We start from the raw sequence: 9,153 nt of genomic DNA on the forward strand, positions 1-9,153 counted from the left end.
AAGAGAGAGCAGATAACTGCTGTGTGTGTGTGTGTGTGTGTGTGTGTGTGTGTGTGTGTGTGTGTGTGTGTGTGTGTGTGTGTGTGCGTGCGTGCGTGCGTGCGTGCGTGCGTGCGTGCGTGTGTTTTTCAACATTTACAGCCTGGAACATTTCTTTTTCTGCTGGAAGAAGTACTCAGATCGTTTACTGCAGTAAAGTACTAATACCACCCCGTGGTACTCTGGTACCGTAAACATGCATTCAAAAGAACGTCAGTATCATCATCTCAACGTAGTTAAAGTAGTACTACAGATAAAGTATAGATGTGTCTACGTAGTCACCGTGACATCACTCATCGTCTCCATCTTGGTTTTTGGTCGTCTCCATCTTGGTTTTTGACCGTCTCCATCTTGGTTTTTGTCCGTCTCCATCTTGGTTTTTGTCCGTCTCCATCTTGGTTTTTGTCCGTCTCCATCTTGGTTTTTGTCCGTCTCCATCTTGGTTTTTGGTCGTCTCCATCTTGGTTTTTAGTCGTCTCCATCTTAGTTTTTGGTCGTCTCCATCTTGGTTTTTGTCCGTCTCCATCTTGGTTTTTAGTCGTCTCCATCTTGGTTTTTAGTCGTCTCCATCTTGGTTTTTGTCCGTCTCCATCTTGGTTTTTGTCCGTCTCCATCTTGGTTTTTGTCCGTCTCCATCTTGGTTTTTAGTCATCTCCATCTTGGTTTTTGTCCGTCTCCATCTTGGTTTTTGGTCGTCTCCATCTTGGTTTTTAGTCGTCTCCATCTTGGTTTTTGTCCGTCTCCATCTTGGTTTTTGTCCGTCTCCATCTTGGTTTTTGTCCGTCTCCATCTTGGTTTTTAGTCGTCTCCATCTTGGTTTTTGTCCGTCTCCATCTTGGTTTTTAGTCGTCTCCATCTTGGTTTTTAGTCGTCTCCATCTTGGTTTTTGTCCGTCTCCATCTTGGTTTTTAGTCGTCTCCATCTTGGTTTTTGTCCGTCTCCATCTTGGTATTTAGTCGTCTCTGTCTTGGTTTTTGTCCCTCTCCATCTTGGTTTTTAGTCGTCTCCATCTTGGTTTTTGTCCGTCTCCATCTTGGTTTTTAGTCGTCTCCATCTTGGTTTTTGTCCGTCTCCATCTTGGTTTTTAGTCGTCTCCATCTTGGTTTTTGTCCGTCTCCATCTTGGTTTTTAGTCGTCTCCATCTTGGTTTTTGGTCGTCTCCATCTTGGTTTTTAGTCGTCTCCATCTTGGTTTTTGGTCGTCTCCATCTTGGTTTTTGTCCGTCTCCATCTTGGTTTTTAGTCGTCTCCATCTTGGTTTTTGGTCGTCTCCATCTTGGTTTTTGTCCGTCTCCATCTTGGTTTTTGTCCGTCTCCATCTTGGTTTTTGGTCGTCTCCATCTTGGTTTTTGTCCGTCTCCATCTTGGTTTTTGTCCGTCTCCATCTTGGTTTTTGTCCGTCTCCATCTTGGTTTTTAGCCGTCACCATCTTGGTTTCTGGTCGTCTCCATCTTGATTTTTGTCCGTCTCCATCTTGGTTTTTAGTCGTCTCCATCTTGGTTTTTAGTCGTCTCCATCTTGGTTTTTGTCCGTCTCCATCTTGGTTTTTAGTTGTCTCCATCTTGATTTTTGTCCGTCTCCATCTTGGTTTTTGGTCGTCTCCATCTTGGTTTTTGTCCGTCTCCATCTTGGTTTTTAGCCGTCACCATCTTGGTTTCTGGTCGTCTCCATCTTGATTTTTGACCGTCACCATCTTGGTTTCTGGTCGTCTCCATCTTGGTTTTTGTCCGTCTCCATCTTGGTTTTTGACCATCTCCATCTTGGTTTTTGTCCGTCTCCATCTTGGTTTTTGGTCGTCTCCATCTTGGTTTTTAGTCGTCTCCATCTTAGTTTTTGGTCGTCTCCATCTTGGTTTTTGTCCGTCTCCATCTTGGTTTTTAGTCGTCTCCATCTTGGTTTTTAGTCGTCTCCATCTTGGTTTTTGTCCGTCTCCATCTTGGTTTTTGTCCGTCTCCATCTTGGTTTTTGTCCGTCTCCATCTTGGTTTTTAGTCATCTCCATCTTGGTTTTTGTCCGTCTCCATCTTGGTTTTTGGTCGTCTCCATCTTGGTTTTTAGTCGTCTCCATCTTGGTTTTTGTCCGTCTCCATCTTGGTTTTTGTCCGTCTCCATCTTGGTTTTTGTCCGTCTCCATCTTGGTTTTTAGTCGTCTCCATCTTGGTTTTTGTCCGTCTCCATCTTGGTTTTTAGTCGTCTCCATCTTGGTTTTTGGTCGTCTCCATCTTGGTTTTTAGTCGTCTCCATCTTGGTTTTTGTCCGTCTCCATCTTGGTTTTTGTCCGTCTCCATCTTGGTTTTTGTCCGTCTCCATCTTGGTTTTTAGTCGTCTCCATCTTGGTTTTTGTCCGTCTCCATCTTGGTTTTTAGTCGTCTCCATCTTGGTTTTTAGTCGTCTCCATCTTGGTTTTTGTCCGTCTCCATCTTGGTTTTTAGTCGTCTCCATCTTGGTTTTTGTCCGTCTCCATCTTGGTATTTAGTCGTCTCTGTCTTGGTTTTTGTCCCTCTCCATCTTGGTTTTTAGTCGTCTCCATCTTGGTTTTTGTCCGTCTCCATCTTGGTTTTTAGTCGTCTCCATCTTGGTTTTTGTCCGTCTCCATCTTGGTTTTTAGTCGTCTCCATCTTGGTTTTTGTCCGTCTCCATCTTGGTTTTTAGTCGTCTCCATCTTGGTTTTTGGTCGTCTCCATCTTGGTTTTTAGTCGTCTCCATCTTGGTTTTTGGTCGTCTCCATCTTGGTTTTTGTCCGTCTCCATCTTGGTTTTTAGTCGTCTCCATCTTGGTTTTTGGTCGTCTCCATCTTGGTTTTTGTCCGTCTCCATCTTGGTTTTTAGTCGTCTCCATCTTGGTTTTTAGTCGTCTTCATCTTGGTTTTTGGCCGTCTCCATCTTGGTTTTTGTCCGTCTCCATCTTGGTTTTTGGTCGTCTCCATCTTGGTTTTTGTCCGTCTCCATCTTGGTTTTTGTCCGTCTCCATCTTGGTTTTTGTCCGTCTCCATCTTGGTTTTTAGCCGTCACCATCTTGGTTTCTGGTCGTCTCCATCTTGATTTTTGTCCGTCTCCATCTTGGTTTTTAGTCGTCTCCATCTTGGTTTTTAGTCGTCTCCATCTTGGTTTTTGTCCGTCTCCATCTTGGTTTTTAGTTGTCTCCATCTTGATTTTTGTCCGTCTCCATCTTGGTTTTTGTCCGTCTCCATCTTGGTTTTTGTCCGTCTCCATCTTGGTTTTTGTCCGTCTCCATCTTGGTTTTTAGCCGTCACCATCTTGGTTTCTGGTCGTCTCCATCTTGATTTTTGACCGTCTCCATCTTGGTTTTTAGTCGTCTCCATCTTGGTTTTTAGTCGTCTCCATCTTGGTTTTTGTCCGTCTCCATCTTGGTTTTTAGTTGTCTCCATCTTGATTTTTGTCCGTCTCCATCTTGGTTTTTGTCCGTCTCCATCTTGGTTTTTGTCCGTCTCCATCTTGGTTTTTGTCCGTCTCCATCTTGGTTTTTAGTTGTCTCCATCTTGGTTTTTAGTCGTCTCCATCTTGGTTTTTGTCCGTCTCCATCTTGGTTTTTGTCCGTCTCCATCTTGGTTTTTAGTCGTCTCCATCTTGGTTTTTAGTCGTCTCCATCTTGGTTTTTGTCCGTCTCCATCTTGGTTTTTAGTTGTCTCCATCTTGGTTTTTAGTCGTCTCCATCTTGGTTTTTGTCCGTCTCCATCTTGGTATTTAGTCGTCTCTGTCTTGGTTTTTGTCCCTCTCCATCTTGGTTTTTAGTCGTCTCCATCTTGGTTTTTGTCCGTCTCCATCTTGGTTTTTAGTCGTCTCCATCTTGGTTTTTGTCCGTCTCCATCTTGGTTTTTAGTCGTCTCCATCTTGGTTTTTGTCCGTCTCCATCTTGGTTTTTAGTCGTCTCCATCTTGGTTTTTGGTCGTCTCCATCTTGGTTTTTAGTCGTCTCCATCTTGGTTTTTGGTCGTCTCCATCTTGGTTTTTGTCCGTCTCCATCTTGGTTTTTAGTCGTCTCCATCTTGGTTTTTGGTCGTCTCCATCTTGGTTTTTGTCCGTCTCCATCTTGGTTTTTAGTCGTCTCCATCTTGGTTTTTAGTCGTCTTCATCTTGGTTTTTGGTCCGTCTCCATCTTGGTTTTTGTCCGTCTCCATCTTGGTTTTTGGTCGTCTCCATCTTGGTTTTTGTCCGTCTCCATCTTGGTTTTTGTCCGTCTCCATCTTGGTTTTTGTCCGTCTCCATCTTGGTTTTTAGCCGTCACCATCTTGGTTTCTGGTCGTCTCCATCTTGATTTTTGTCCGTCTCCATCTTGGTTTTTAGTCGTCTCCATCTTGGTTTTTAGTCGTCTCCATCTTGGTTTTTGTCCGTCTCCATCTTGGTTTTTAGTTGTCTCCATCTTGGTTTTTAGTTGTCTCCATCTTGATTTTTGTCCGTCTCCATCTTGGTTTTTGTCCGTCTCCATCTTGGTTTTTGTCCGTCTCCATCTTGGTTTTTGTCCGTCTCCATCTTGGTTTTTAGCCGTCACCATCTTGGTTTCTGGTCGTCTCCATCTTGATTTTTGACCGTCTCCATCTTGGTTTTTAGTCGTCTCCATCTTGGTTTTTAGTCGTCTCCATCTTGGTTTTTGTCCGTCTCCATCTTGGTTTTTAGTTGTCTCCATCTTGATTTTTGTCCGTCTCCATCTTGGTTTTTGTCCGTCTCCATCTTGGTTTTTGTCCGTCTCCATCTTGGTTTTTGTCCGTCTCCATCTTGGTTTTTAGTTGTCTCCATCTTGGTTTTTAGTCGTCTCCATCTTGGTTTTTGTCCGTCTCCATCTTGGTTTTTGTCCGTCTCCATCTTGGTTTTTGTCCGTCTCCATCTTGGTTTTTAGTCGTCTCCATCTTGGTTTTTGTCCGTCTCCATCTTGGTTTTTAGTTGTCTCCATCTTGGTTTTTGGTCGTCTCCATCTTGGTTTTTGTCCGTCTCCATCTTGGTTTTTGGTCGTCTCCATCTTGGTTTTTGTCCGTCTCCATCTTGGTTTTTAGTCGTCTCCATCTTGGTTTTTAATCGTCTCCATCTTGGTTTTTAGTCGTCTCCATCTTGGTTTTTAATCGTCTCCATCTTGGTTTCTGGTCGTCTCCATCTTGGTTTTTGTCCGTCTCCATCTTGGTTTAGAGAGGAGTAAGAAGATGAAAGACGTAGTGATGCCGTTCTGCTCGTCTCTTCTTTGTTGGTGTTTTATGTAAGTAGTGTCGCTGGGAGGGCAGAAAAGTTCTCTGAAGCCAAACCTTGTCTTCCGCTCTCTCCGTCTCTCCCTCGCTCTTATTTTGACAGGTCTCACAGTCGAGGTTTCATCCCACCAAAAAATCCTCCAACTCCTTTCTGTTCTTCATCCTCCCGTCCTCCTCCTCCTCCTCACCTCCTGCAGCTCTAACCACAGCTGACAGCCGGGCCGGTGAAGGGAAGTCTTTCTTTTCTTTTCATCCTGCGAGCGGAGGAGAGGAAGACCTGAATACGTCCACGCTGAGCCAGTTAAATGTGTGTCGTATTGGTTTCTCTCCGTCTCCACGCTGAATCAATGTTAAAGGAACAAAGAAGAGCGTTAACGGAACAAACCGGCGGCTGCTCGGGAGAGTTCAACAACTTTCTGTCTCATCCAACTTTCTCTGTGATCCGTCATTTGAAATGTCAAACACTCACGGCCCAGCTGCTGGTATTAACCTGCATTCATGCTGATGTTCACCATTAAAAACTAATGATTCTCACCAGCAGCTCGGCAGCGACTGCTGCTGAACATCCAGTGGTTACGAGACGCCGTAAATCACGTCTGACAACAGAAACAGGACTTCTTCCAGCTGTTTAGCTGCTGCTTCTTGTCTCATTTCCAGTTGGATTGTGGATTCATTTTGTCCACCAGTCTGTTCCTCTTTTATCTCCACCAACCACAAATGTCGAGGCAGTGTTGCCGACACAACATTCGATTAATGGAACTGACTGAAAGACACTGTTTTAATTAGCATTAGCAGATAAATAGAAGGAGGTATTTTGGGCTACAGACCAGTAATGTGAAGCTGTTTAATGTGAAGCTGTTTAATGCGAAGCTGTTTTGTGTTCAGTGAAAAGGTCGTCAACAGAAACTGTGACTGAAGAATCTTCGTTGAAAAGGTGTGAACTAGAGGAACAAAAGCTGGGAGAGATGGAGGATAGAAACCAGAAAGGAAGGATGAAGATCAAATAGAAAGACTAGAGGCTGAAAGAAGGAAAGAAGGACTCATGACTCTCCTCGCTTCAACTCCTTCCTCCCTCCTTTAACTCCTCTCATTGTCCCGTAATGTGTTGGGAGTAAATGTGACGTGTTTTTTATTTTCAGCCTCCATAAAGTGCTTTTTGTCTTAAGTGCTTTTGTTAAAACTGCTTCGGTGGACGATTCGCTGTGACGGCGAGCAGGAAGCAGAACCAGCGACCAGCTAACCCCCCCTCCCCTCCTCTGATGTCCTCTGACACATTTCATTAATAAAACAGTCGAGATGCTGAAAACCTCCGACCTCCCTCAGCTGCTCATTATGGGCTGCTTATAACGAGCTGGTTAATACGAGCTCATTTCATTCACAAAAACCAAGATGGTGACTACGACTCTGAGCTCTACTGGTTACAGCCGGACAGCGGTTCAGCTCCACCTGATGTTTACTGGCAGAAAGGAGGTGATCGCGAAAACCCGCCGCACATCACAACGCGCAGCGCCAGAAGTTGGTCTTTGCTCAACGCGGTGAAAAGCCGCGGCGCTGGGCTAGCCGTTATATATTATATATCATACGTGTATATGTAATGATGAGTCGTGTTGTGTCTGAAAGGACATTCAGTGAGAGACGGACAGAACTAAGAGAAAGAAATACTCAAGCAGGAGCAGGAAATAAACAAATGAACAAATTAAAAACTGATGAATATTAGCTCACACCAGACGGAGAAGTATTCTGCTTTCTCTCCTGAGAAGTCAAATCTGAAGTATTTCACATTAAAATGATGCAGCGGTGTTTTATTATTTAAAAGTCAACAGAATGCAGGAAACCAAGTCTCTGAGACTCTGATGTTTCTGAGGGACCTCCAGACCTCCAGACCTTCAGACCTCCAGACCTCCAGACCTCCAGATCTCCAGACCTCCAGACCTCCAGACCTCCAGACCTTCAGACCCCCCGCTGTGGTGTAGAAATACTCCATATTTATTCATTTTATTGTATTACGTCTCGATGCTGGAAAGTGTGACGAAAGTCAGGATCATTCAGCAGAGTTTGGGTTGATGGATTTGAACGGCATTCAGCTGATAATACTTCCATACTGTGTCTTCAGTGAGGTTTCATACTGTACTTTTACTTGTAGTGGAGTATTTCCACGGTGTGGTATTAGTACTTTTACTTGTAGTGGAGTATTTCCACGGTGTGGTATTAGTACTTTTACTTGTAGTGGAGTATTTCCACAGTGTGTATAAGTACTTTTCCTGCAGTAAAGGCTGTGAGTACTTGCTGGTCCTCTGTGGTACGTCGTTCACTGCTCAGTGAGTCTCTGCAGTTATTAAGACCGACTCCTTCCTTCCTTTATTGATCTGGTGTCTGATCTGATTCTGGGTCAGATTAAAGCTGCGACTACAGACACAAACACTGCAGCTGCTCCCTCGTTAGCTCTTCTATGTTAGCACAACCTCCATCTGGTCCCAGAGCAGCAGAACCAGAACCCAGTGAAGCTGTTGGACCTTCAGTCCTTCAGCTCAGCTGGCAGGAAGGACCAATCAATAACCCTGACCCTAACCAATGACCCTAATCAATAACCCTGACCCTAACCAATGACCCTAATCAATAACCCTGACCCTAACCAATAACCCTGACCCTAACCAATGACCCTAACCAATAACCCTGACCCTAACCAATGACCCTAACCAATAACACTGACCCTAACCAATGACCCTAACCAATAACCCTAACGAATAACCCTAACCAATGACCCTAACCAATAACCCTAACCGATAACCCTAACCCTAACCAATGACCCTAACCAATGGCCCTAACCAATAACCCTAACCAATGACCCTAACCAATAACCCTAACCAATAACCCTAACCCTAACCAATGACCCTAACCGATAACCCTAACCCTAACCAATGACCCTAACCAATGGCCCTAACCAATAACCCTAACCAATGACCCTAACCGATGACCCTAACCAATGACCCTAACCCTGACCCTAACCCTAACCAATAACCCTAACCAATGACCCTAACCAATGACCCTAACCAATAACCCTAACCAATGAACCTGACCCTAACAATAACACTAACCAATAACTCTAACCGATAGTCCTAACCCTAACCAATAACCCCAACCAATGACCCTGACCCTAACCAATAACCCTAACCCTAACCAATAACCCTAACCAATGACCCTGACCCTAACCAATAACCCTAACCCTAACCAATGACCCTAACCAATAACCCTAACCCTAACCAATAACCCTAACCAATAACCCTAACCCTAACCAATAACCCTAACCAATGACCCTAACCAATAACCCTAACCGATAACCCTAACCCTAACCAATAACCCTAACCAATGACCCTAACCGATAACCCTAACCGATAACCCTAACCAATAACCCTGACCCTAACCAATGACCCTAACCAATGACCTACCATAACCCTAACCCTAACCCTAACCAATAACCCTAGCCCTAACCAATAACCCTAACCAATAACCCTAACCAATGACCCTGACCCTACCATAACCTACCAATAACACTAACCAATAACACTAACCAATAACACTAACCGATAACCCTAACTCTAACCAATAACCCTGACCCTAACCAATAACCCTAACCAATAACCCTAACCCTAATCAATGACCCTAACCAATGACCCTAACCAATAACCCTAACCGATAACCCTAACCCTAACCAATAACCCTAACCAATGACCCTAACCGATAACCCTAACCGATAACCCTAACCAATAACCCTAACCCTAACCAATGACCCTAACCAATAACCCTAACCAATAACCCTAACCCTAACCCTAACCAATAACCCTAGCCCTAACCAATAACCCTGACCCTAACCAATAACACTAACCAATAACCTAACCGATAACCCTAACTCTAACCAATAACCC

At 44.2% G+C, this 9,153-nt stretch overlaps 1 long non-coding RNA gene across 1 annotated transcript in view; it reads left to right on the forward strand.

Moving 5' to 3' along the window:
* Positions 1-7,443, forward strand: part of LOC119484500 — an 18,849-nt gene extending 11,406 nt beyond the window's left edge. The window contains exon 3 of the long non-coding RNA XR_005206031.1: positions 7,047-7,443. This is a non-coding gene — a long non-coding RNA (uncharacterized LOC119484500). The remainder of the gene's footprint in view (positions 1-7,046) is intronic.
* The last annotated feature ends 1,710 nt before the right edge of the window (positions 7,444-9,153 follow it).

Source organism: Sebastes umbrosus, unplaced genomic scaffold (assembly GCF_015220745.1).
Source record: "Sebastes umbrosus isolate fSebUmb1 unplaced genomic scaffold, fSebUmb1.pri scaffold_88_arrow_ctg1, whole genome shotgun sequence".
NCBI classification, from domain to species: domain Eukaryota; kingdom Metazoa; phylum Chordata; class Actinopteri; order Perciformes; family Sebastidae; genus Sebastes; species Sebastes umbrosus.